This window comes from Numenius arquata, chromosome W, assembly GCF_964106895.1.
Source record: "Numenius arquata chromosome W, bNumArq3.hap1.1, whole genome shotgun sequence".
Classification (NCBI taxonomy): Eukaryota; Metazoa; Chordata; class Aves; order Charadriiformes; family Scolopacidae; genus Numenius; species Numenius arquata.
In genome coordinates, this window is record NC_133615.1 from 8,555,376 (window position 1) to 8,577,276 (window position 21,901).

General features: G+C 51.5%; 1 pseudogene; it reads left to right on the forward strand.

The window, feature by feature from the left end:
• Positions 1-12,913: 12,913 nt before the first annotated feature.
• On the forward strand, positions 12,914-21,604 carry LOC141476705 (cyclic AMP-responsive element-binding protein 3-like; annotated as a pseudogene).
• Positions 21,605-21,901: the final 297 nt, after the last annotated feature.

Consider the following 21,901-nt stretch of genomic DNA (forward strand, 5'->3'; position numbering starts at 1 on the left):
TTCAATTTTCCCATTTAAGTCTTTGATCAATTTGTGATCGTCCCTAGAATATCTAGGTTCATCATCAATTTGTATCTTACCATCTGGGACCAAGGATTGTACCTCTGCATTACCCATCTCTGCTGCCCTTTTGGCTTCTCGGTCCGCCAGTGCGTTGCCCAGTTCCATAGCGGTGTTCCCTTTTTGGTGAGCTTTGCAGTGCATGATAGCCACTTTGGTAGGCAGTAATACTGCATCTAAGAGCTTGAGAACTTCTTCAGCATGTTTGATGTGTTTCCCTTGTGTAGATAAGAGTCCTCTTTCTCTCTAGACCACCCTGTGAGCATGCACCACCCCAAAAACATATTTAGAGTCTGTCCAGATATTTATTCGTTTTCCTTTGGCTAGTTCCAGCGCTCGGGTTAGTGTTATTATCTCAGCCTTTTGGGCTGATGTATTTGGGGCCAGGGCTTTGGACTCTATTACCTTCTCTGTGGTGGTTACCGCATAGCCAGCTTTGCGTATCCCCTGTTGAATGAGGCTGCTCCCGTCGGTGAACCAGGAATCCTCTGCATCTTCCAATGGTTCCTCTTTCAGGTCTGGTCGACTGGAGTACACCGCCTCGATTGTTTCCAAGCAGTCGTGGGTCACTGATTCTCCTTCGGTTCTGCTGAGGAAAGAGGCTGGATTGACAGTATTAGTTACTGTTATTTCTACATCATCTTGCTCTATCAGGATAGCCTGGTACTTAAGAAACCTCTGAGGTGAAAGCCAATGCCCCCCTTTTACTTCCAGTACTGCTGAGACTGTATGTGATACCATAACTGTGATTTTCTGGCCTAGGGTGAACTTACGGGCCTCTTGGATGTTTATTACCACTGCTGCCACTGCTCGGAGACAGTTAGGCCACCCTTTACTTACTCCGTCGAGCTGTTTAGAGAAGTATGCCACCGCCCTTCGATAGGGTCCCAGATTCTGAGCTAGGACTCCTAAGGCCATTCCTTGCTTTTCATAGGAAAACAACCAGAAAGGTTTAGTAGTATCGGGTAATCCCAGGGCAGGTGCTTCCATTAACCTCTTTTTTAACTGATGGAAGGCTCTGTCCGCTTCCTTATTCCACACAATATTCTTTGAGTTAGATTTTAATAACTCGTATAGCGGCTTTACCAAGAGTCCGTAGTTGTATATCCAGAGACGACACCATCCTGTCATTCCTAGAAAGGTCCAAAGTTCCTTAGGTGTCTGTGGTCGAGGTGTCTGGCAGATGGCTTCTTTCCTCTCCTTCCCTAGTGTCCGTTGGCCTGCGGTTATTTCATATCCCAGATAGGTCACTTGCTGCTGGGCTATCTGTGCCTTCTGTGGAGAGACTTTGTAGCCATTAAGTCCAAGAAAATTTAGCAGGCTCACAGTCCATTCTAGGCATGTTTCTCTGGTGTCAGTGGCAAGTAACATATCGTCCACATACTGCAATACCACTCCTGTCCCAGGTGGGCGTTTCCACTGTTCTAAGTCTTTGGCTAGCTGATTTCCAAAAAGTGTTGGGCTATTTTTAAAGCCCTGTGGTAGCGCAGTCCATGTAAGCTGTGTTTTCCTTCCAGATTCTGGGTTTTCCCACTCGGATGCAAATAAAAGTTGGCTCTCTGGGCTCAGAGGCAAGCAGAAAAAGGCATCCTTTAGGTCCAAGACGGTAAACCATGCCAATTCAGGTACCAATTTAGTTAGGAGAGTGTATGGATTTGCTACCACCGGATGTAAATCCTCAACAATTTTGTTGATAGCCCTGAGATCCTGCACTATGCGATAGCTACCATCCGGCTTTTTGACAGGTAATATTGGAGTGTTATACTCTGATTCACATTCTTTCAGCAGCCCATACTCGATGAACTGGTCTATAGTTTGTCGGATTCCCTTCCTATCCTCTATCCTGAGGGGGTACTGTTTGACTCTCACCGGTCGTGCTCCTTGTTTGGGTTTTATCACTATAGGGGAAGCACTTTTTGCTCTCCCCGGCACTCCCGAGGCCCATACCCCTGGATAAATTTGGTCTCTAATCTCCTCAGGCACTCCTATCAGGGCCAAACTTAATACTTCAATTAGTTGATCTTCTCTTATCTGAAGTTCTATTTTTCCTTTTTTGAATTTAATTTCTGCTCCCAATTGTTCTAATAAATCTCGCCCTAGCAGGGGTTTCGGGGAGCTTGGCATATATAAGAATTTGTGTATCCCCAATTGTTTTCCCAATTTGAACCTAAGAGGTTTGAGAAAATATGCCTTTTCACTCTGGCCAGTGGCTCCCTTTACTGTTACAAAATCAGTATCAATAGGGGTCAGGGCTTGATTCAAGACCGAGAACGTTGCTCCTGTATCTACCAAAATTCTATTTCTTGTTGCTTTTTCCCTAGCCTTAGAGTAACCAGTGGATCCGCTAGGGTAGATTCCCCGGGTCCCCGTCAGTCCCCCTTTGCCTGGACCTGTATCTTTCCCTTCTCAGAGGCCTTTTAGGTCCCATATCTCCAAATCCTTTACTCTCTTGTAGCGCCGCTACTAACTCTCACTTATCTTTCCTTCCGTCTTAGCACTCTCCACGCTTCTCTGCTTTCTGCCAGCCTCAACTCTCTCCGGATATCACTTGCTGCAACATCTCTTGAACTTTCCTTTTCCTTCTTTCTTATTACACTATTGGGTCTCGTGGAGCCACTAGTCCACAGTCCTGCTGATATTTGGGGTGGTCCCGAAGGGTGAAAAACATGTCCACGTATGTGACTTCATCTCACTTCCCTTCTAAGGAATAGCATTAATTGTAATATAGTATTGTAATTAAGGGTCCCGTTAAAGGGCCATTTCTCCTGATCATCTAACTTGTAAAGGGGCCACCACTGATTACAATATTTAATTAAGGTTTTCTTGTCCACGCTGCCACCCGGTGAGCCTCCTACCTCCTTCCAGTGTGCTAAAATACACCCTAGGGGACTCTTTTTCAGTATCTCGCCTCCTTGATTATTGCCCATTTTATGTTCTCCTTACCCCCTTGGTTAAGAGGTGACCCTGATCTCCGTGTGTCACCTGGGTGTTATTCCTATTTCCCTCCTGGGAAATGGTACAGCTATATCCCTGTCGCTACCTTTATCTCCGGGGGTAGGCTATGTCTCCACAGATTACTTGTTTCAACTCTCCCGCCCGCTCAATCTTTTCCCACTCAGTCCAGCTACCACACTGTGGACACCAAAAATCGTCCTCCTGATCTACCCAAACCTCCGTATTACAAGCAAAGCACTTTAAGATAAAAATAGGATCACAAACGTTATCCGAATGTCCAAGACACTGCCACTCAATATTCTCAATATTAGGTTCACACAATGTTTCTTTACAGTCTGTCATACGCTTCGTTCGTCTCCGGCCGCTCTCGTCGCGGAGAACATGGAACCGCGGATCAGAACTCCACACTTGCTCTGCAGCAGTGCCACGTCTCAATCACTCATTTCACTCATATAATAATTTCCACCTTATATCAGACAATAACACAGTAGTGGTACCTTATGACAAATACAACAATTAACAAACAGTATTACAATTCCACACACTGACACAAAACCCAAAACCGAGGGATCCCACACAAGCATAACCCAACCATTAGCCCAAGCTTGAGCATACCCTGGGGCGAGTACGCCGACTCTTTACCACGTGTAGGACGTCTCCTCACGACTTACAGGTCCCCCCCTTAAGAAACCCTAAACATACCTGGTCTGCAATAGATGGTCCTTGTCTGTCCCCGCGGTGATCTGGATGAGTGGGGGAGTCCTCCTGAGAAATCTCGGGGGCACCCAGAGGAGTCCCGTCCTCAGCAGGTCCCGCAGCCGGACAGAGGGGGTCCCATCTGGTTCACCAAATTGATGCGCGGAAACAAACCCTACAACTCGCAGAGAGTTATAAAGCAGGTATGTTTATTGCGGCGCCGGGTGCGAGGGGGATTTCTCCTCCTAACTTGCACACCGGCTCGTAAAACAAGCATCTATTTATGATGAAAAGCATACATATTCATTAATGTGGACTGGGTTATTATAATTAATTCTAAGAAAAGGCGTTACTATTCTAATTATTTCTAGGATCTCATTATCATAAGTCTCCTCCCCTTGCCGCATGCGTACTGTCGCCCGGTGGTCGTGGGCCGGGGTCTTCTGGAGGAAGGCTCATAGTCTTTTTCACCGTGTACTTTTACCTTTGGCTTAGAATGCTGGGCTGGCCGGACCCCAAACCGCGAAACTGGTCCCGACCAGATGGACACTTCACCCAGACAATTGGGTTCCTCCTTAGCGTGCAGGCTGTTCCTGCTATCTTATACACAAGGCCAGCTCCTTATCTTGGAATGCTGGGCTCCTGGGCTCCGAGCTCTGTTCTTTGCCAGGCTGTACTAAATCCACACTAACGACCTTTAACCATTCATTCTCCAAATCACCAGTGAGAGTGCCGATGATGATGCCCAGGCAACGGTACCCCGGCTTGGACCCACGGGGATATCCCTGTCTTCTTGCTGCAAGAGGCTAGGACCATGCCTGGCTTTGCTCTAGGAAAGGTCCTTCTCCACCTTTCCAACAACCCCACACTGCCACAGGCTGTCTTGGCTGGCTGCTAAGTTTATAATGAGTCATCTTGTCGGCAGCTCTCTGTGGGGGAGGGACAAATTCCTGAGGCACCCTGCTCCTGCCTGGCTAACACTGCTGTTAGGATCCTACTAAACAGGGAGCAGAAAAATCACTGAGGCTTGCCCTTTTTTTTAATTAAAAAAAAAAAAAGAAAAGAAAAAGAAGCTGCTATTTTCAAAGCAAATTTTAAAAGAATAATTCTAAAGCACTGAAAACTGAGCAGCTTGCCCTGGATCCATAGCTTGGGCAGGGAGAGGTGCTTCCCGAGATAGAGCAAGAGCAGGGCTGGAAACCTATACCGAAGCTCCCCTAGCCCAAAGGTCACAAAAAAACAGGGCAGCTCAAAAAGGGACCCCAAGTGCCACCGATAAGGAGAGCAAAGAGAAACAAAACCTGCAAGGAACTAATAGGAAAAGAAAAGCTGTGAGCTACTGAAAAGGAACTTGGGAATAAGCAGTTTTCAGGCTTTCCCCTTGCCTGCCTTTTTTTTTTTTTTATAAGCAGGCTGGCTCACACTCAGAAGCAGGAAATGCAACATTCCTTCCAACACCTTTATAGCCCCGCATCCACATAAACATCCAGTCCCTCTCCAAAACCAAAAGCTGTGACCTGCCAGATCGTGTCCCATGGGCCAGCCAGGCACTGCACGAGAAGGCATTTCCTTTCATCTATGAGGAATTTGCAACTCGCAGATGTCGCCATGCTCCCACTCCTCTTCCCAACTCCTGACCTCCTGTGCATTCCTGCCTGGCACTGCCAGCTTCAGTCTCCTGCGGAAGGGGGTACACTGGTGTGGGCTGCTTCCAACTGCAGACCCAAGCAGGCTACGGGCAGGACCTGTGATGGATAAAAAGTTCCTGCATCCAATTTTGGGCAGGAGTGAGTCAGAGCAAGGAGAGGTGGAGGGCAGGGATCCTGCTCCTGCAGAGCCACAAAGCCGAGCTTGCTGCCTCTACCAGCACATGGAGCCGCTCCAGTTCCGCATTCCTGAGCTGTTCGGCAATATTTCTGCAGAAGCCTGCAGCCCCCACTGGCTCTGCTGATGAGGAATGAAATGCATTTTGGGTCCAGAGCAAGGGAGCTTGCTGGCAGTGGGAAGGAAGCAGTGGAGGCGTCCGCATGTGTCATTGCTGTTCACCCAAAAGCACCAAAGAACCGCAGGGACGAGGAACACCCTGCCATAGAAAGGGCTTTTTGAATATTTCATACACAGGGCAGCCTGCTGCGGTCACCAGGCCAGTGTTACCTGAAACAAAAGCTCTTGAAACCAGAAGTAGTTTAGAGAGGAGATAATGCTTTATTTGACATTGGGTGCTAGGTGGAAATCCACAAATCTAGCACACCTTACCAGGGACATTCATCCATTATTTATACACAAAAGATTCTCATTATTCCGCCTACCTAATACATAACTCCACCTAGGCTTAAATATTCATTAGGATGGCCGAATAGCCCTTTTGCACATGCGTATGAAATTTTGCAGCTTCTGCAAAACACTTCTGCACAGGTGTGAGCTCCTCAGTGGTTGTTTGGGTAGGGATACCCTTCCTCACATCATCCTTTTAAGGTATTGAGCCATCTCAGGACAGTAAGTTTACTGCAAGTTTGCCAACTTCTTGAGGATGATAAGGATGTCCTTTGAAGTAGCCACAGCTCTGTCCTAATTGGTATAGGAGTGCATACTTGGACATATGAGAGAACCTTGAAGTGATTAACTACTTCTTGTTATCCCATCCTTAGCACTATCAGCTCGGTGACCAACTATTTTCTCACACAGTAAGCAGCCCAGTAATTAACTAATTTTAGTTAGCATATGGTTATAGCCCTGCCTTTGGTAACACCAGTACTCAACATCTTCTCTATATCTAAAAATATTCTCAAGTTGAGCATAAAGCCGCTCTCTGTCCCTCTGCAGGAAAAGAACATGCCACCACCAGGACAAGTGTCTGCAGCCTCCTCTTGCCCTCCCAGAGCCACCCAAAATCAGGTACTGTACCGGAGGCACCCCTTAGCGTGCCCTTCACAGGGGCTACCACACTTTCCAAGACCGCACAGGAGGATGACTGCTCAAGTCTTCCTACTCTTGAGCTCTTACAAAAATGACACAGCTTAGAAGGGAAGGTGCTTACAACATCAAGCAAACCCTCAGAGGAAAGAGAGATAGATGGTTCATTTTAATTCCCATATTCTACAGAAACAGTTCAGGCTCCAGCAGTTGAACTTTGCTGACATCAATGTCTAAAGCAGAAATGCTGTCTGTTGTGTAAGAAGTACACCTCCTGAAACCCTGGAGAGATTTGTCAGCAAACATGGTGATTAATCACATGAGGTTTGCAAATCTGCCTGCACACCTCCTCCTGCAAGAGGGCACCAACGTAGGGCTCAGCCCCTGCAGACCTCTCCCCTCCGGCTACCACGTGGGGAAGGAAAAGCCGGACTAGACATAAGGGACAGAACAGCATGAGAGCCTGATGCTGCAATCCAGAAAAATAAAGGAAAAGGACAGTGAAATTCAAGCTGTCCCTCTGGAAAGAAAAAAAAACAAATCAAACCAAAACACCCAAACAAACCAAGTCTCAATGAACACACACCAAATTTCTGCACTGGCTTGCCTCCAGAGTAAGCAAACCCATTCGCAATTGGTTGTCAGTATGCAAAAGCAGATAAGGCACCAGAGCAGCGAGCCAGCCAGCTGGCAACCAGATTAAGGCATTTCTGCATTTTATGGCAAGCTGTGTGCAACCCTTTGAGCCACGAGCATGCTCCTGTACCGATCCCAAAATGGAGGGGGGGGGTTGTTCTTGGTGGGGTCCAACCCCCTCAGGAGCTGTCCCAGCTGCCTCCATCTCACCCCGCACTAGGTAAGCAAAACCATTGCGGTGGTGGAAATCTCCTGGCTTGGGGCTCTGCTTAAAGGCAGGGCAGCACAAGCAGGGAGGGACAGCTGTGGGGAGTCAGCACCGTGCCAGCCCGAGGAACCACTGCGACAATGCTGGGATCACTGAGAGCGAGTTTTCCATCACATGATGTAACTGCTATATTTGTATTGGCTGAATTTAGCACTACATGAACGGTTACAGAGGGTTTATATCTTAAAAAAAAAAAAAATTAAAAAAAAATCAATAGTATCAAAGCAGCCTGCTGGCACACTCACAGCAAATTTCCAGAACAAGCCACAAGTCTTCAAACACAACAATTTTGCCATTTCTAACATGCCCTTTCAAAGAGAGGTTCTGGATGAGGTTTGGGGTGTTGGGTTTTTTTGTGGGGGTTTTTTTTGAATTTTAGTTGGTTGGTTGGTTTTACAGCAATGCCAAATTTCATTTGGGAAAGGCCCCACTCTGGACCACCCCTGGGCTAGGAGTGAAGCAGTGCTGGGAGCTGGCTGCAGGATGTTTTATCAGCTGCAAACCAGCCCACTGCTGGGTCTTTCCAAAGGCACGGGGCTGCCCACCTGGCCAGCATGGCTGCTGGCACAGCCAGGCAGGTCCCAGGCCACCATGCCTGCCAGCAGCAGCTCTGCCTGCACGCCAGCGTTTGCACAACAGCAGAAGGAACCAGGTCAAAAATTAACCCAGTAAGAAGCTGGATCCAGCTCTGGACAGGTTCTCCAGTATGGGACCAGTATACACAGCCACGGCAGGCACTGGGGACATGGGTGGCTCAGCCTCACACTGATGGGAAAGCTGAGCCAGCAGCCCTGGCTGGTGACAATGCTGCATGCTGCTGAGCCGATTCAGCCCGCTTCCTCTTTCCCGGCTGCATGGCCACATTGGATGGTGAGATGGTTTCTTCCAGCCGGAGCCAAGCTTGCTCCTGGGGGACGTAAGTGGCTGGCGAGCCACTCCATGGCACCTCTACCACCCAGCTATTACCCGCAGCTGAGGCAGGAGCATCCTCTTGCCCCTGCAGGGAGGGCAGCCCTGCTCAGTGTGGGAAATGGGCAGGGGACGGGCGGCGGGACTGGGGGATCACAGCCACAGGTGCAGACAGCTCACAAGCTCACCCACACTGGGGTGAAGCAGCTCTGGCTATTAACTGCTGGTGTTTCTCATGCATCCCCAGGCCTGTCCGCTCCTGCCGGCCATCCCCTGCCCTCCAAAGGGAGGGGGCACAAACAGCAGCACACCCCAGGCTGCCCACCACCAAGGCAGGCACAGGGGCAAGCAAGGGCAGGAGGACAGTGTGCTCAGCCAGGGAAAAGGAAGGCACCCCATAGGTCCCTGTTCCCCAGCCTACCTGCTCCCCTTTCCCAAACCTGCCAGGACATGCCACTTCAGGATGCACCGTGCTCCTGGTGCTGCCATTCAATGAGCAAGCCACGCACTTGGCTGGTGCTCACCACACACCATCATGTATGCTGTGCAGCAGCGGCTGCTCATTTAGCACTTGAGGGGTTTGACCCCATGGTCTGCAGGAGGGGGGTGGGTGGAGTTCAGACCCTTTACCGGGCAACCCGCGAGCTCCAGAAAAGCTAGAGATCACGGAATCACAGAATTTTCAGAGTTGGAAGGGACCTCTAGAGATCATCTAGTCCAACTCCCCTTATAAAGCAGGATTGCCTAGAGCACATTACTCGGGACTGCATCCAGGCAGGTCTTGAAAATCTCCTGAGAAAGGGGACCCCACAACCTCCCTGGGCAGCCTGTTCCAGGGCTCTGGCACCCTCACCGTAAAGAAGTTTCTCCTCGTATTTAAATGGAGCTTCCTATGTTCCAACTTGTGCCCGTTACCCCGGGACTGAGTCCGGCTCCATCATCCTTCAACCCACCCTTTAGGTACTTGTAAACATAGATAAGGTCTCCCCTCAGCCTTCTCTTCTCCAGGCTAAAGAGCCCCAGCTCTCTCAGCCTTTCCTCATAAGGGAGGTGCTCCAATCCCTCAATCATCTTTGTTGCCCTATGCTGGACTCTCTCCAGTAGTTCCCTGTCTCCCTTGAACTGGGGAGCCCAGAACTGGATGCAGTATTCCAGTTGTGGCCTCACCAGTGCAGAGCAGAGGGGGAGAATGACCTCCCTCCACCTACTGGCCACACTCTTCCCTACGCAGCCCAGGATCCCATTGGCCCTCTTGGTGACAAGGGCACATTGCTGGCTCATGGAAAGTTTGCTATCCACCAGGACTCCCAGATCCTTCTCCATCAGCAAACTTGCTGAGGATACACTCGGTCCCCTTGTCCAGGTCATTGATGAATATGTTGAACAGGACTGGGCTGAGTATTGACCCCTGGGGGACACCGCTGGTTACAGGCCTCCAACTTGACCCTGCTCCATTAATTACAACCCTCTGAGTCCTGTCACACAGCCAGCTCTCAGTCCACCTCACCGCCCCCTCGTCTAGCCCACACTTCCTTAATTTTCTAATGAGGATGTTATGGGAGACAGTGTCAAAAGCCTTGCTGAAGTCAAGGTAGATGACATCTGCTGCTCTCCCCTCATCCAGCCATCCAGTTATAACATCATAGAAGGCTATCAGATTGGTCAAGCATGATTTACCCTTGGTAAATCCGTGTTGACCACTTCCAATAACTTCTTGATCTTGAATGTGTTTGGAGATGACATCTAGAACGAGTCGCTCCATTATTTTCCCAGGAACAGAGGTGAGACTAATCAGCCCATAGTTCCCTGGGTCCTCCTTCTTGCCCTTTTTGTAGACTGGAGTGATGTTTGCCTTTCTCCAGTCCTCAGGCACCTCTCCTGTTCTCCATGACCTTTCAAAGATGATGGAGAGTGGCCCAGCAATAACATCTGCCAGTTCTCTCAGCACTCATGGGTGCATCCCTTCAGGGCCCATGGACTTATGGATGTCTAGTTTGGCCAAGTGGTCTCTAACCCAGTCCTCCCCAACAGAGGGAAAGTCTTTCTCTCTCCAGACCTTCCCCCTTGTCTCCAGGGGCTGGGATTCATGCGGGGCAGCTTTGGCAGTGAAGACCGAAGCAAAGAAGGCGTTCAGCAACTCCGCCTTCTCTGTGTCTTCCACCACCAAGGCACCCACCTCATTCTTCAGTGGGCCTACATTTTCCCTAGCCTTCCTTTTTTTATTGATATACTGAAAGAACCTCTTCTTGTTATCTTTAACTGTGGTAGCCAAGTTAAGTTCTGCTTGGGCTTTTGCCCTTCTAATTTTTCCCCTGCATATCTTCACTACACCTTGATATTGCTCATAAGTAACCAACCCCCTTTTCCAGAGATCGTAGACTTTCCTTTTCTCCCTGAGGTCCAGCCAAAGCCCTCTATTTAGCCAGGCTGGTCTTCTTCCCTGTCGGCTCATTTTATGGGACCTGGGGATGGCCTTCTCCTGCGCTTTTGAGAGTTCCTCCTTGAAGTATGACCAGCCTTCCTGGGCACCTTTGCCCTTCAGGACTGTCTCCCAAGGGACACTCTCAACCATGCTCCTAAACAGGCCAAAGTCTGCCTTTCGGAAGTCCAAGGTGGCAGTTCTGCTGGCTCCCTGCCTTGCTTCAGCAAGAATTGAAAACTATATGATTTCATGATCACTCTGCCCAAGGCGACCTTCAACCTTTACATCCCCCACAAGACCTTCTCTGTTAACAAGCAGCAGGTCCAGTAGGGCGCTTTCCCTGGTTGGCTCCTTCACCAGCTGTGTTAGGAAGTTGTCTTCCACACACTCTAGGAACCTCCGGGACTGTTCCCTCTCTGCTGTGTTATATTTCCAGCAGACATCTGGGAAGTTGAAGTCCCCCACGAGAACAAGGGCGAGTGATTGCGAGAGCTCTGCCAGTTGCTGATAGAATATTTCATCGATTTCTACGACCTGGTTTGAGGGTCTGTAATAAACTCCCAAGATCCCCTAAAATACCTCCCCTTCTCAGCAGTGAGGCACAGGGACAGAGGAGAAAGGAGTAAACAATTATTGCTACCAAATATGGGTCTAACAGCCAGCAATGAAGCCATGGCAGAAGCATGTAGACATCCTGCCAGCAGATTCAAAGGGCCGGGGAGCTTGCAGGGGTATAGACAGGAGCTATCATAGAGCAAGGCTGGGCAGGGAAAAGGCAGAGCATGTGGCAGGGTTCCCCTTGCCCGGTTAGCTGCTCCAGCCAGGGCATGATGGGGACCTGTGCTTTTCCCCATTGGGGGTCAGTCCCGTTTCACAGCACCCACCCCAGTGCCCTGTCCCAGGGGGGACCACAACTAGCCTTCTGTGCCAGGATGATCATCGGGAGCTGCTGGGATTACCTCCCCTGGCTGTATCGTGGCTGCGGGGAACGTGTCCTCTGGCATCACCACCCAAAAATGTGCTGTGGGCCAGAGACACCCTTCCCACTCACTTCCCCCTGCATACAGGCATGGTGAGCAGCAGGAAAGCTTCACCGCCTTAACCAAACAGTGCCAAAACTCATCCTCCTGGTTTGAGGGCCTGTGGCCACACCCAGGCCTCTCCTGCTTGGTCCCCGGGGACCCCTGATGCAGGGATGCCAACCAGGGCCTGGTAAGCTTTGACTTCAGGCCAAGGCCTGTGGTAACTATTTTGGGGCAGGACAAGGACAGGGCCGGGATTAACAGAGTCAAGGCCAGGCCCAGCCCAGCCATGCCTGCCTGCACCGCTCCAGGGTCACCAACATTGGCAGGTGCCCAGCAGGAGGGTGCCACCAGCCCTGGGGGCGATAGGGCACGCCCCAAACCCAGGCTAAGGTATGACCGTCCTCTCAAAAGCCTCTGGGATGACTGCAGCCTCTCCTTCTCAGGAAGGCACCCCAGTAGGAGTACAGAGGGCTCAGCCCCGGTAACCAAGACGCTGCTTCCCCTTACCCCCCTATAAGCAGGGAGCTTCTCCCAGGACATCCGCTTACGACATCCCACAAAAGCCAGGTTGCTGCCGGTTACTGGGACCCCATGCCCCCCCGTCCCCATACCTGTGCGCGGGCAGAAGCAGCGCAGCAGCCCCACCGAGGATGTACGGAGCGGGGCGGCCCCGCCCGCTTCCTGCCCCACTGCCCCCCATCGCGCATGCGCCGGGCGGCACGGTTTAGCACGGCACGGCATCCCGTAGCTGCGCTCTGCCTAGTCCCCCCACATCCTGGTCCTATGGCCAGGACTACATGCGGCACGGCGTCCGCATCCCGGGGCCGTGCTCCGTCCGCTGCTCACACCTCTGAGCCCTTACCCTGCACAGCCCAGGCCGCCACATAATCGGGGCCCGGGTACCCTGGACGTAGCCCCCACCCCGGCTGCCGCGCACTCCTACCGCCCACGCGCCGTCGACCAATAGGCGCTGATGACGCCGCGTCGCCCGTGGGAGGGATACGGTCGCCGAGCGCGCGCGGCCTGCTAGAAGGCGGGTGAAGTTACTGGTGGTGTGTTGGAAGCGGTGTGGTTGGATGGTGTCGCGCTGAGGTGGGGGACGGGACGGGCTGGGACCGCCATTCTCCCCTCCCCCCACCCGGGCTAGGGGGCCCTACGGGGAGTTGGGGCTGGCGGCTAGGGGAGCTCGCAGCTGTGGCGTGGTCTACTGCTGACAACCTGCCGGTGGGGCGCCTGAGGCCTCGGCCTTCCCTCCTGCGTGAGGCTGTGCTGTCAGACCTCCGGTTGTGCTGCCCTGCTGGGACTCGCTGGCTGCAGGCTGTGGCTGCTGGCAGCTGTTGCCATTGCATGGAGAGACTTTGTCAGTAGGGGCTGAGTGGCATCCCAAGGGAGTGCTGGTGTCTCCCCTGGGGCTTGTGCTCCCTTTGGGTGTCTTGCTCAGATGTTCTGCCTAGAGGAACTGGCTGCCCTGGCAGATGAGGACCTACTTGACTTCCTCATGAAGGATGATGCTCCCTGCCCTGAAATCCCGGGGGAGGAAAAGGGTCTGCTGAAAGACTGGGGCCTGCTAGAGCCTGAGGTGAGTTCTTCAAGAGGAATTGCTGCAGGGTCGTGGGGAGGTTTGGTTCCCTGCTTATTAAAAGCTTTTTCTCTGCAGCTCCTGAACAAGGAGATGGATGACTTCATCAGCTCCTTACTGAGCCCCTTTGAAGATGAACCAGGCATGCTGCAGGGTTATTCACCTGCTGACAGCGACAGCAGCATTTCTGAGGATCAGAATCTGTTCCATAGCCCTGGCAGTGACTTTGCCAGCAACCCTCAGAGGTCAGACATTGTGCAGTTTGATCACAACTGTTCCCTCCATTGGGATTGGCCTGTGCTTGAAAATGTGAGGTCTAAAATGGCAGATGTTTCCATTGACCTTGGTAAGTGATGTGTGTGGGCTCTTTCTGTCCTGGCTACAGGCAGAACAGTCCCACATAGGGGTTTCTGGGGAGGTGCCAGGCAGCGATGGAGAAAGCCAAGTTTGGTGGCTTTCTGCTGCCATAAAATTGTGGTTTTGTGCTGCTCAAAGCTGGTTGAGTGCTGCCTCACTGAGGCCTGGAGCTTGACTCTTCTTTCCTTCCCCAGAGACATGAATGGGTTTGGAAGGCACAAGTGAGGTGCTGGAACAGAGCTCCAGTTTCCCCATTACTGTTGCTGTGGACGCCGGACCTCATCTTGTGCCCAGAGCCACTGTGCAGGTACTGACTGTCATGCCTTAGGAAGTGTGTGGGCCCCTATTGGGGCCACACGACCTGGCCAGGAGGAGGAGAGTGAGAAACCAGCCCCAGAGCCAGCCCAGCCTGTCCCCACCTGGGCAGGGACCCACTGGTGCCCCTGGGACCCCATGCATTGTTGGGGCTATGCAGAATATCTGGAAGATCGATTAAGACTGATTTTGGAGCCCTTCTGAGCATGTCGCAGAGCAAGCAAAACTTGATCAGAAATAAGACTATATCGCTTTAAGAACAAGATTGTTTCGAGCTGGCTGGACAGAAGAGAAAACCATTGTGTGTGTCTGTGAAGGTCAGGCTGGAAAAGCGCCTGGAGGAGTGTGTGTAGAGAGATGTGGCTGAAGACAGTTGCATACTGTGAGAATGAGAGTGCTCACCCTGTTTGGCAAAACAGCTCAGAAACTAGCTCTATATATATATAGCTTTGTGTACGTGAATAAAGTGCTTCTTGTGTGGTGCTTCTGCTTTTGCTTCTGCTTCTGCATCTGCTTATTGCATACAATTGCATCCTGATTAATCATCGCCGCAGGCCCCAGCCTTTGCTTCTGCTCACATTTCCCCTTTTCTCCTGGCTTGGCTCCTCAGAGGAAAGTGTGATGCTACTTTGGGAAAGCTGATCCTGGTTCTGTAGGCTTTCTGCATACCCTCTCTGCCCTGGGGTGGACTCCCTTTACTTTGCATTCTCAGCATGCATATTTTTGCTGTTTTCTAGTCTGACTTCCCAGAGCTGATCCTGACAGAGGAGAAGAGGCAGCTCCTGGAGAAAGAAGGTGTTTCATTACCAACCTGTCTGCCACTGACCAAAGTGAGTCCTCGCTACAGCCTGTCACTCCCAAACAGACTTGGACCACTCAAACCCTTCACCCAGAGTAGGGGTTGAAAATGTAGGATGGTGCCTTGGTGAGAGCATTAGTTACCCAGGTGCTGCGTTCAGGGCAGCATGCAGCAGGGCAGCAGCTGTGCTGTGCTGCTGCTGGGGTCTTGCCACCCTGGGCAGAAAGTGAGGCTGACCCCTGTGGTCTTCTCAAGAGGCTCAGAAGCTCAGGGCATATCCTCTTCCCTTTGAGGCCTGGGGGGTGTCCATGTGCACAGCAGCCTCTGCTTTGCTTGTCAGGTAGATACAAAGAGCAGCAAGACCTGGCTGCCATCAGTCTCACCACTTGCGACTGCTTGCAGGAGGCAGTTACACCACAAGTGTAACTATCTTCCCACTTGCCTCATGTCTTGTGAGCTGCATGCTTTCCATCTCCCTTAGGTGTGCCTCACTCTTCTGCTACATTGGGGAAGCTGCTGGCCTCAGCAGGCCAGAGTTTGCCTTGCAGCTCATGCAGTTCATTCAGTGATGTGATAGGGACAGAGGACAAAAGCACATGGGTTGCTGATTTTCTAAGCAGGGCTGAGCGCTGAGATGTATGCAGGATTTTCAAGGGCTGGATTGTCAATGCCCTGGGGTGGCTGCTAATGAGAAATGGCCCTTTCAGGCTGAAGAGCAGCTTCTAAAGAAAGTGCATTGGAAGATCTGGAACAAGCAGTCAGCCCAGGATAGTGGTTGCAGGAAGATCTACGTGGACGGCCAGGAAAACAGGTATGGGCATGCAGCAGCTGTGCTGTGCTGCTGCTGGGGTCTTGCTGCCCTGGGCAGAAAGTGAGGCTGACCCCTGTGGTCTTCTCAAGAGGCTCAGAAGCTCAGGGCATATACTGCCCTGCTCTCTTAGGCTTGGAGATGGCCCAGAGCTTGCTCCATTTGAGCCAGGTACTGGCCTGCCAGGTCCAGTGTGTTCTCCAGGTTAGGCTAGTTTGTAATACAGCCTGGTGATGCTGATCTGCAGGGCTGGTGTGCTGCTAGGAGTGAGCATCCTTAGGGATTAATCTGGCGCTTCTCTGTGGGACTGGGCAGGGCTTATCCCTCCCCAAACCTGGTGTGAGATGTCATTCTCTGGGCTTTGTTCCAGCTGGTGCCAGGTAGACCCCAGGAGCACTTGTAGCTGCCAAGGGAGAGACTCTGGTGAAGTCCCTGCTGTTGACTAACAAAATCTCTCTGGTTTTCCCCCATGCTGTTCATCTTTCCTGGGAAGGGTGGCAGCCTGCACGGCTCGGAACCATGAGCTGCAGAAGAAGGTGCAGCTGCTGCAGAAGCAGAACATGTGAGTTCTCATTGTTGGACATGGCAGGAGATGTGGTGGGGAAGGTTGTTCCTCTTCTTGGGATTGTGGTCTGTCCCTGGCTGCAAAGGTGCAGGAGGGGAGTGCAGCTTTTGGTTCAGCCGCTACGTTAACCTGCATTGCCTGCTCTCCTGCAGGTCACTGCTTGAGCAGCTGTGGAAACTGCAGGCCTTGGTGAGACAGTCCGCCACCAAAACTACCAAAGCAAGCATTTACATCATGGTGAGTGGCTTCAGCCCCACTGTCTGTTAAGGGGTCTCTGCTGTCCCCGTAAGTCTGGGAGAGAGGCGTTTATTGCAGCCAGTGATTCATAGATTCATAGATTGGTCCAGGCCGGAAGGGACCTCCAAAGGTCATCTAGTCCGACCTCCCCGCAGTCAGCAGGGACACCTCCTACTAGACCAGGTTGCCCAGGGCCTCGTCGAGCTTCACCTTGAATATCTCAAGGGAAGGGGCTTCAACCACCTCCCTGGGCAACCTGTTCCAGTGTTCCACCACCCTCACGGTAAAGAATTTTTTCCTAATATCCAATCTAAATCTCCCCTTCTCCAGCTTAAAACCATTGCCCCTCGTCCTGTCGCTGCAGGCCTTTGTAAACAGACCCTCCCCAGCCTTCCTGTAGGCCCCCCTCAGGTACTGGAAGGCCGCTATGAGGTCTCCCCGGAGCCTCCTTTTCTCCAAGCTAAACAACCCCAGCTCCCTCAGCCTGTCCTCATAGGAGAGGTGCTCCAGCCCCCTGATCATTTTGGTGGCCCTCCTCTGGACCCGCTCCATCAGGTCCATGTCCTTTCTATATTGAGGGCTCCAGACCTGCACACAGTACTCCAGGTGAGGTCTCACCAGAGCAGAGTAAAGTGGCAGAATCACCTCTCTGGATCTGCTGGCAACACATCTCTTGATGCAGCCCAGGATGTGATTGGCCTTCTGGGCTGCGAGAGCACATTGCCTGCTCATGTCCAGCTTCTCGTCCATCAGCACCCCCAAGTCCCTTTCCTCAGGGCTGCTTTCTAACACCTCATCCCCCAGGCTGTATTTATACTGAGGATTGTTTCTTCCCAGGTGCAGAATCCTGCACTTGCTTTTGTTGAACCTCATGAGGTTCATCTGGGCCCACCTCTCGAGCCTGTCCAGGTCCCTCTGAATGACATCCCGTCCCTCCGATGTATCGACAACACCACACAGCTTGGTGTCATCTGCAAACTTGCTGATGGTGCTCTCAATCCCTCTGTCTATGTCTTTGATAAAAATGTTAAACAGTACTGGTCCCAGCACGGACCCTTGAGGGACACCACTAGTCACTGCTCTCCATCTGGACTTCAAGCCATTGAGTACCACCCTCTGGGTGCGACCATTCAGCCAATTCCTTATCCACCGAACCGTCCACCCATCAAATCCGTATCCCCCCAATTTGGCAAGTAGAATGTTGTGAGGAACTGTGTCAAAGGCCTTACAGAAGTCCAGATAGATCACATCCATAGGTCGCCCCTTGTCTACTGACCTAGTCACTTTATCATAGAAGGCCACTAGGTTAGTCAGGCAGGACTTGCCCCTAGTAAAGCCATGTTGGCTGTCCTGAATCATCCCCCTGTCCTCCATGTGCCCAAGCATGGCGTCCAGAAGGATCTGTTCCATGATCTTCCCAGGCACAGAGGTGAGGCTGACAGGTCGGTAGTTCCCAGGGTCCTCCTTTCTACCCTTTTTAAAAATGGGTGTGATGTTTCCTTTCTTCCAGTCTGCAGGGACTTCACCTGACTGCCATGACTTTTCGAATATCATGGAAAGTGGTTTTGCAACTTCATCAGCCAGTTCCTTCAGGACTCTGGGATGGATTTCATCAGGTCCCATGGACTTGTATGTCTTTAGATTCCTTAGGTGATCACGTACCATGCCTTCAGTTATAGTGGGATGGACTTTGTCACCTGGATCCTCAACTTGTGGGCCATCAATACAAGAGCTAGGAGGAGAGGGGTTGCCAGTGAAGACTGAGGCAAAAAAATTATTGAGAACTTCCGCCTTCTCCTCCTCTGTTGATACAAGTTCCCCACTGCTGCTCATTAGGGGGGGTACATTTTCTTTAACCTTCCTTTTCTGGTTAATGTACTTGTAGAAGCCTTTCTTGTTTTTCTTTATGTCCCTTGCCAAGTCCAATTCTAGCTGTGCCTTGGCCTCCCTGACCTCATCCCTACACAGCCGGGAAACATCCCTATACTCTTCCCAGGTTGCCTGTCCCTTCTTCCATTTCCTGTGTAGCCCCATCTTGCCCCTTAGTTTGACCAGCAGGTCCCGGCTCAACCATGGTGGTTTCTTGCCTTCCTTACCCAATTTCCTACATGTTGGGATTGAGATCTTTTGTGCTCTATGGAGAGCATCCTTAAAGATCTGCCAGCTTTGTTCCGCTCCCTTGTCCCTAAGGGCAGTTTCCCATGGGGTCCTATTTACTAACTCCTTGAAGAGTTGGAAATTCGCTTTCTTAAAATTTAGCATCCTGATGGTGTTCCTCTTGGGCTTCAAACTTCTTAAGAGAGTGAACTGCACTAGAGCATGATCACTGCAGCCCAGACTGCCTTCAACTTTGATATCCCTGATGGCCTCACTTGCATTTGTGACCAACAGGTCCAACAATGCTTCTCCTCAAGTAGGGCTGGTGATTTCCTGTCTCAAGAAGTTGTCGTCTAGGCACTCTAGAAGCTTCCTGGAGTGCCTGCAGCCAGCCGTGTTGCTTTTCCAACAGATGTCAGGGTGTTTAAAGTCACCCAGCAGGATGAGAGCCTGTGATCGTGATGCCTCTTCCAGCTGGAGTAAGAAGGCATCGTCGACAGGCTCTGCCTGGTCAGGAGGCCTGTAGTAGACTCCTACCACAAGGTTCCCTTTGTTGTCCCGATCTCTAATTCCTACCCACAAGCTTTCTACCTGCTCATGGCTATTCTTTAGCAACAACTCTTCACACTCTAGCCATTTCTTCACATAGAGGGCAACACCTCCACCCCTTCTTCCTCTCCTGTCCCTTCTGAATAGTTTGTAGCCACCAATGGCCACACTCCAGTCGTAGGACTCGTCCCACCAAGTTTCCGTAATTGCTACTATGTCGTAGCTTTCCTGTAGCAGGATGGCTTCCAACTCTTCCTGTTTGTTTCCCATGCTGCGTGCATTGGTGTAGAGACACTTTAGTCGGTCTGCTGGCTGTGTCTCCTTCTTAGAGGGGCACTCCACTGATCTCCCAACATGTTTTGTGCCAAATACACTTCTGTCCCCTATTGTCTCAGGGGATCTCGGTCCCTCTCTGCAAGACCATGCCTTTGTTACAGTATTTACAGCATCTCCCACTTCAAGTGAGATGGCAGGCTGAAGGCTCTCCTTAGGCTTATTTCTGCTGGACTCGTGTTTAACCCCTTCCCCCTTCGAGCCTAGTTTAAAGCCCTTTCAACAAGCCCTGCCAACTCACATGCCAGTATCTTTTTCCCCCTCTGAGAAAGATGTATTCCATCCGTTGCTAGGAGACCTGGTGCCGTATAAAGTTCCCCAAGATTAAAAAACCCAAAATTTTGTTGGTGGCACCAGTTTCTGAGCCACTTGTTAATTATGCATATTTTTTTATTCCTCTCGGCATTCCTACCTGCGACTAAGGGTACTGACGAGAAAATTATCTGTGCCCCTGATCCCTCAACCAGTTTCCCCAGTGTCTTAAAGTCCTTTTTGATTGTTTTTGAATTTCCAGTGTTGACTTCATCGCTACCCACCTGAATAACTACTAACGGATAGTAGTCAGAGGGCTGTACCAGACTTGGCAGCCTTCTGGTAACGTCTCTGACCCGGGCCCCAGGGAGGCAGCAGACTTCCCTGTGGGAAGGATCCGGCCGACATATGGGGCCCTCTGTTCCCTTCAGAAGGGAGTCACCAATAACAATAACCTTCCTCTTTTTTTGTAGTGTAGAGGTTCTGATGCGAGGGGGAGACTGAGTTGCTTTAGGTGAGTCCCCAGATGGTGCTTCTTCTACCTTCTCGTTTGCCTCACTCTCAACCTCCAGTACCCCATACTTGTTGTACAGGGGTAAATGGAGAGAAGAGGCGGGCTGTGAGGGTTTTCCCTTGCCTCTTCTAACAGGCACATGTATCCATTCCTCCTTCTTCCTTGGGTCACCTTCCTCTGCTACAGGGGTCTGCAGTGCCTGATACCACACATCTAGTTCTTGTTCGCATTCCCTTATGGATCTTAGTCTACTGACTTCTTCCCTTAGTTCGGCCACCATGTTAAGCAGATCGCTGATCTGCTCACACCTAACACAGATGGTGTCTCTGCCACCCTCTGTTGCAAGGTTCCAGCACTCACTGCAGCCAACTGCATGATGCCTATCCATGTCCTTTGCTAAGGGCTTTGCTGATCTTCTTTCTGTTTCCAGGTCCTGGTTCTGTCCTTCTGCCTCATTCTCTCCCCCATCATCTGCTCGTTTGGGAGCAGAGCACCACAGCTAGAGCTCATAGGTGAATGCCCGGGGACTGAGGCATGGTTACGGATGAAGTACTGCCCTCTGGGGCAGAGCACCTTCCTCAGAGACAGCCTGAACTCTGGGGTGCCTCCAACCCAGCAGCCCCTTGCCTGGGATGACCACTTGGTTTGGCTTTGCTGTCTCACCCCAGCTCTGGACTCTTTCTCAGTCCTGTTGCAGAGGCCTGTCTGGGGGCAGGGCCCTGGGCCAAGGACTATACCAGAACTGGACGTATCCAGTCCTCTTGGAGCATAAGCTGTGCTTGTGCCTGGCGGTTGTGCAGCATCCTCTCCCTGCCTCCCCCTGAGGAGGCAGCCCTAGTTGAACAGTTTGTTCCCCTCTTGTGGACTCCATGGTGGCCTATGCTCAGAGCAGGACCGTGAGAGGCTGGTGTGTTCTGCTCTCAAGGTGGGAATGACAAGGCTGGCTCTACCTCTCTTGCAGTGCTGTCATGGCAGATCCGTGAGTTCCCAAACCAGGTTAGGCAGGCAGCACCTGATGTTCAGGAGGAAGCTGCACTGGAGAGGCTCAGCCCAGAGCCTGAGGACCCCTCGTTGTTGGGCAGCCTCAATCAGTCATGGGAAGCCCAATCCCAGATCTGCTTTCAACAGCAACTCATCCTCTGACCCTCTGGCAGCAGCAGACTCTGAGCTGAACCCTCCTTAGCCTCAGGAGCAGCGCTCCCAGAATGCCCCTTTGCATACGGCGGTGCCAGTAGCATGGAAAACCAAGAGGCAGGAGTGGGTGAAATGCACTGCCAGCGTTGTCACCCAGCAGCACCGTGCTGATGAGGTGTGACTGATGCCTCCTCCTGCCTGTTGGGTGACACTGGGCACCCTGCTGGGCAGGGACAAGCACATCTGTGTTAAGAGATAATCTATCAAAGCAGATGCTTTGAATACTCCTGATTGCTGGCAGCTCAGAGGGTTTACCAGGGAGAAATCATTTTAGGGATGACCTGATTTTACACTCTGCTCTGTATGTCCATAGCAGGACCCTATCTGAGGTGGGGTAGGAAATTGTGGGAACTTTGCTACGGCTGCTGACATGGCCTACAGCCCAGAGTGTGTCCCGTGGCTTGTGGGGATGGGCTGT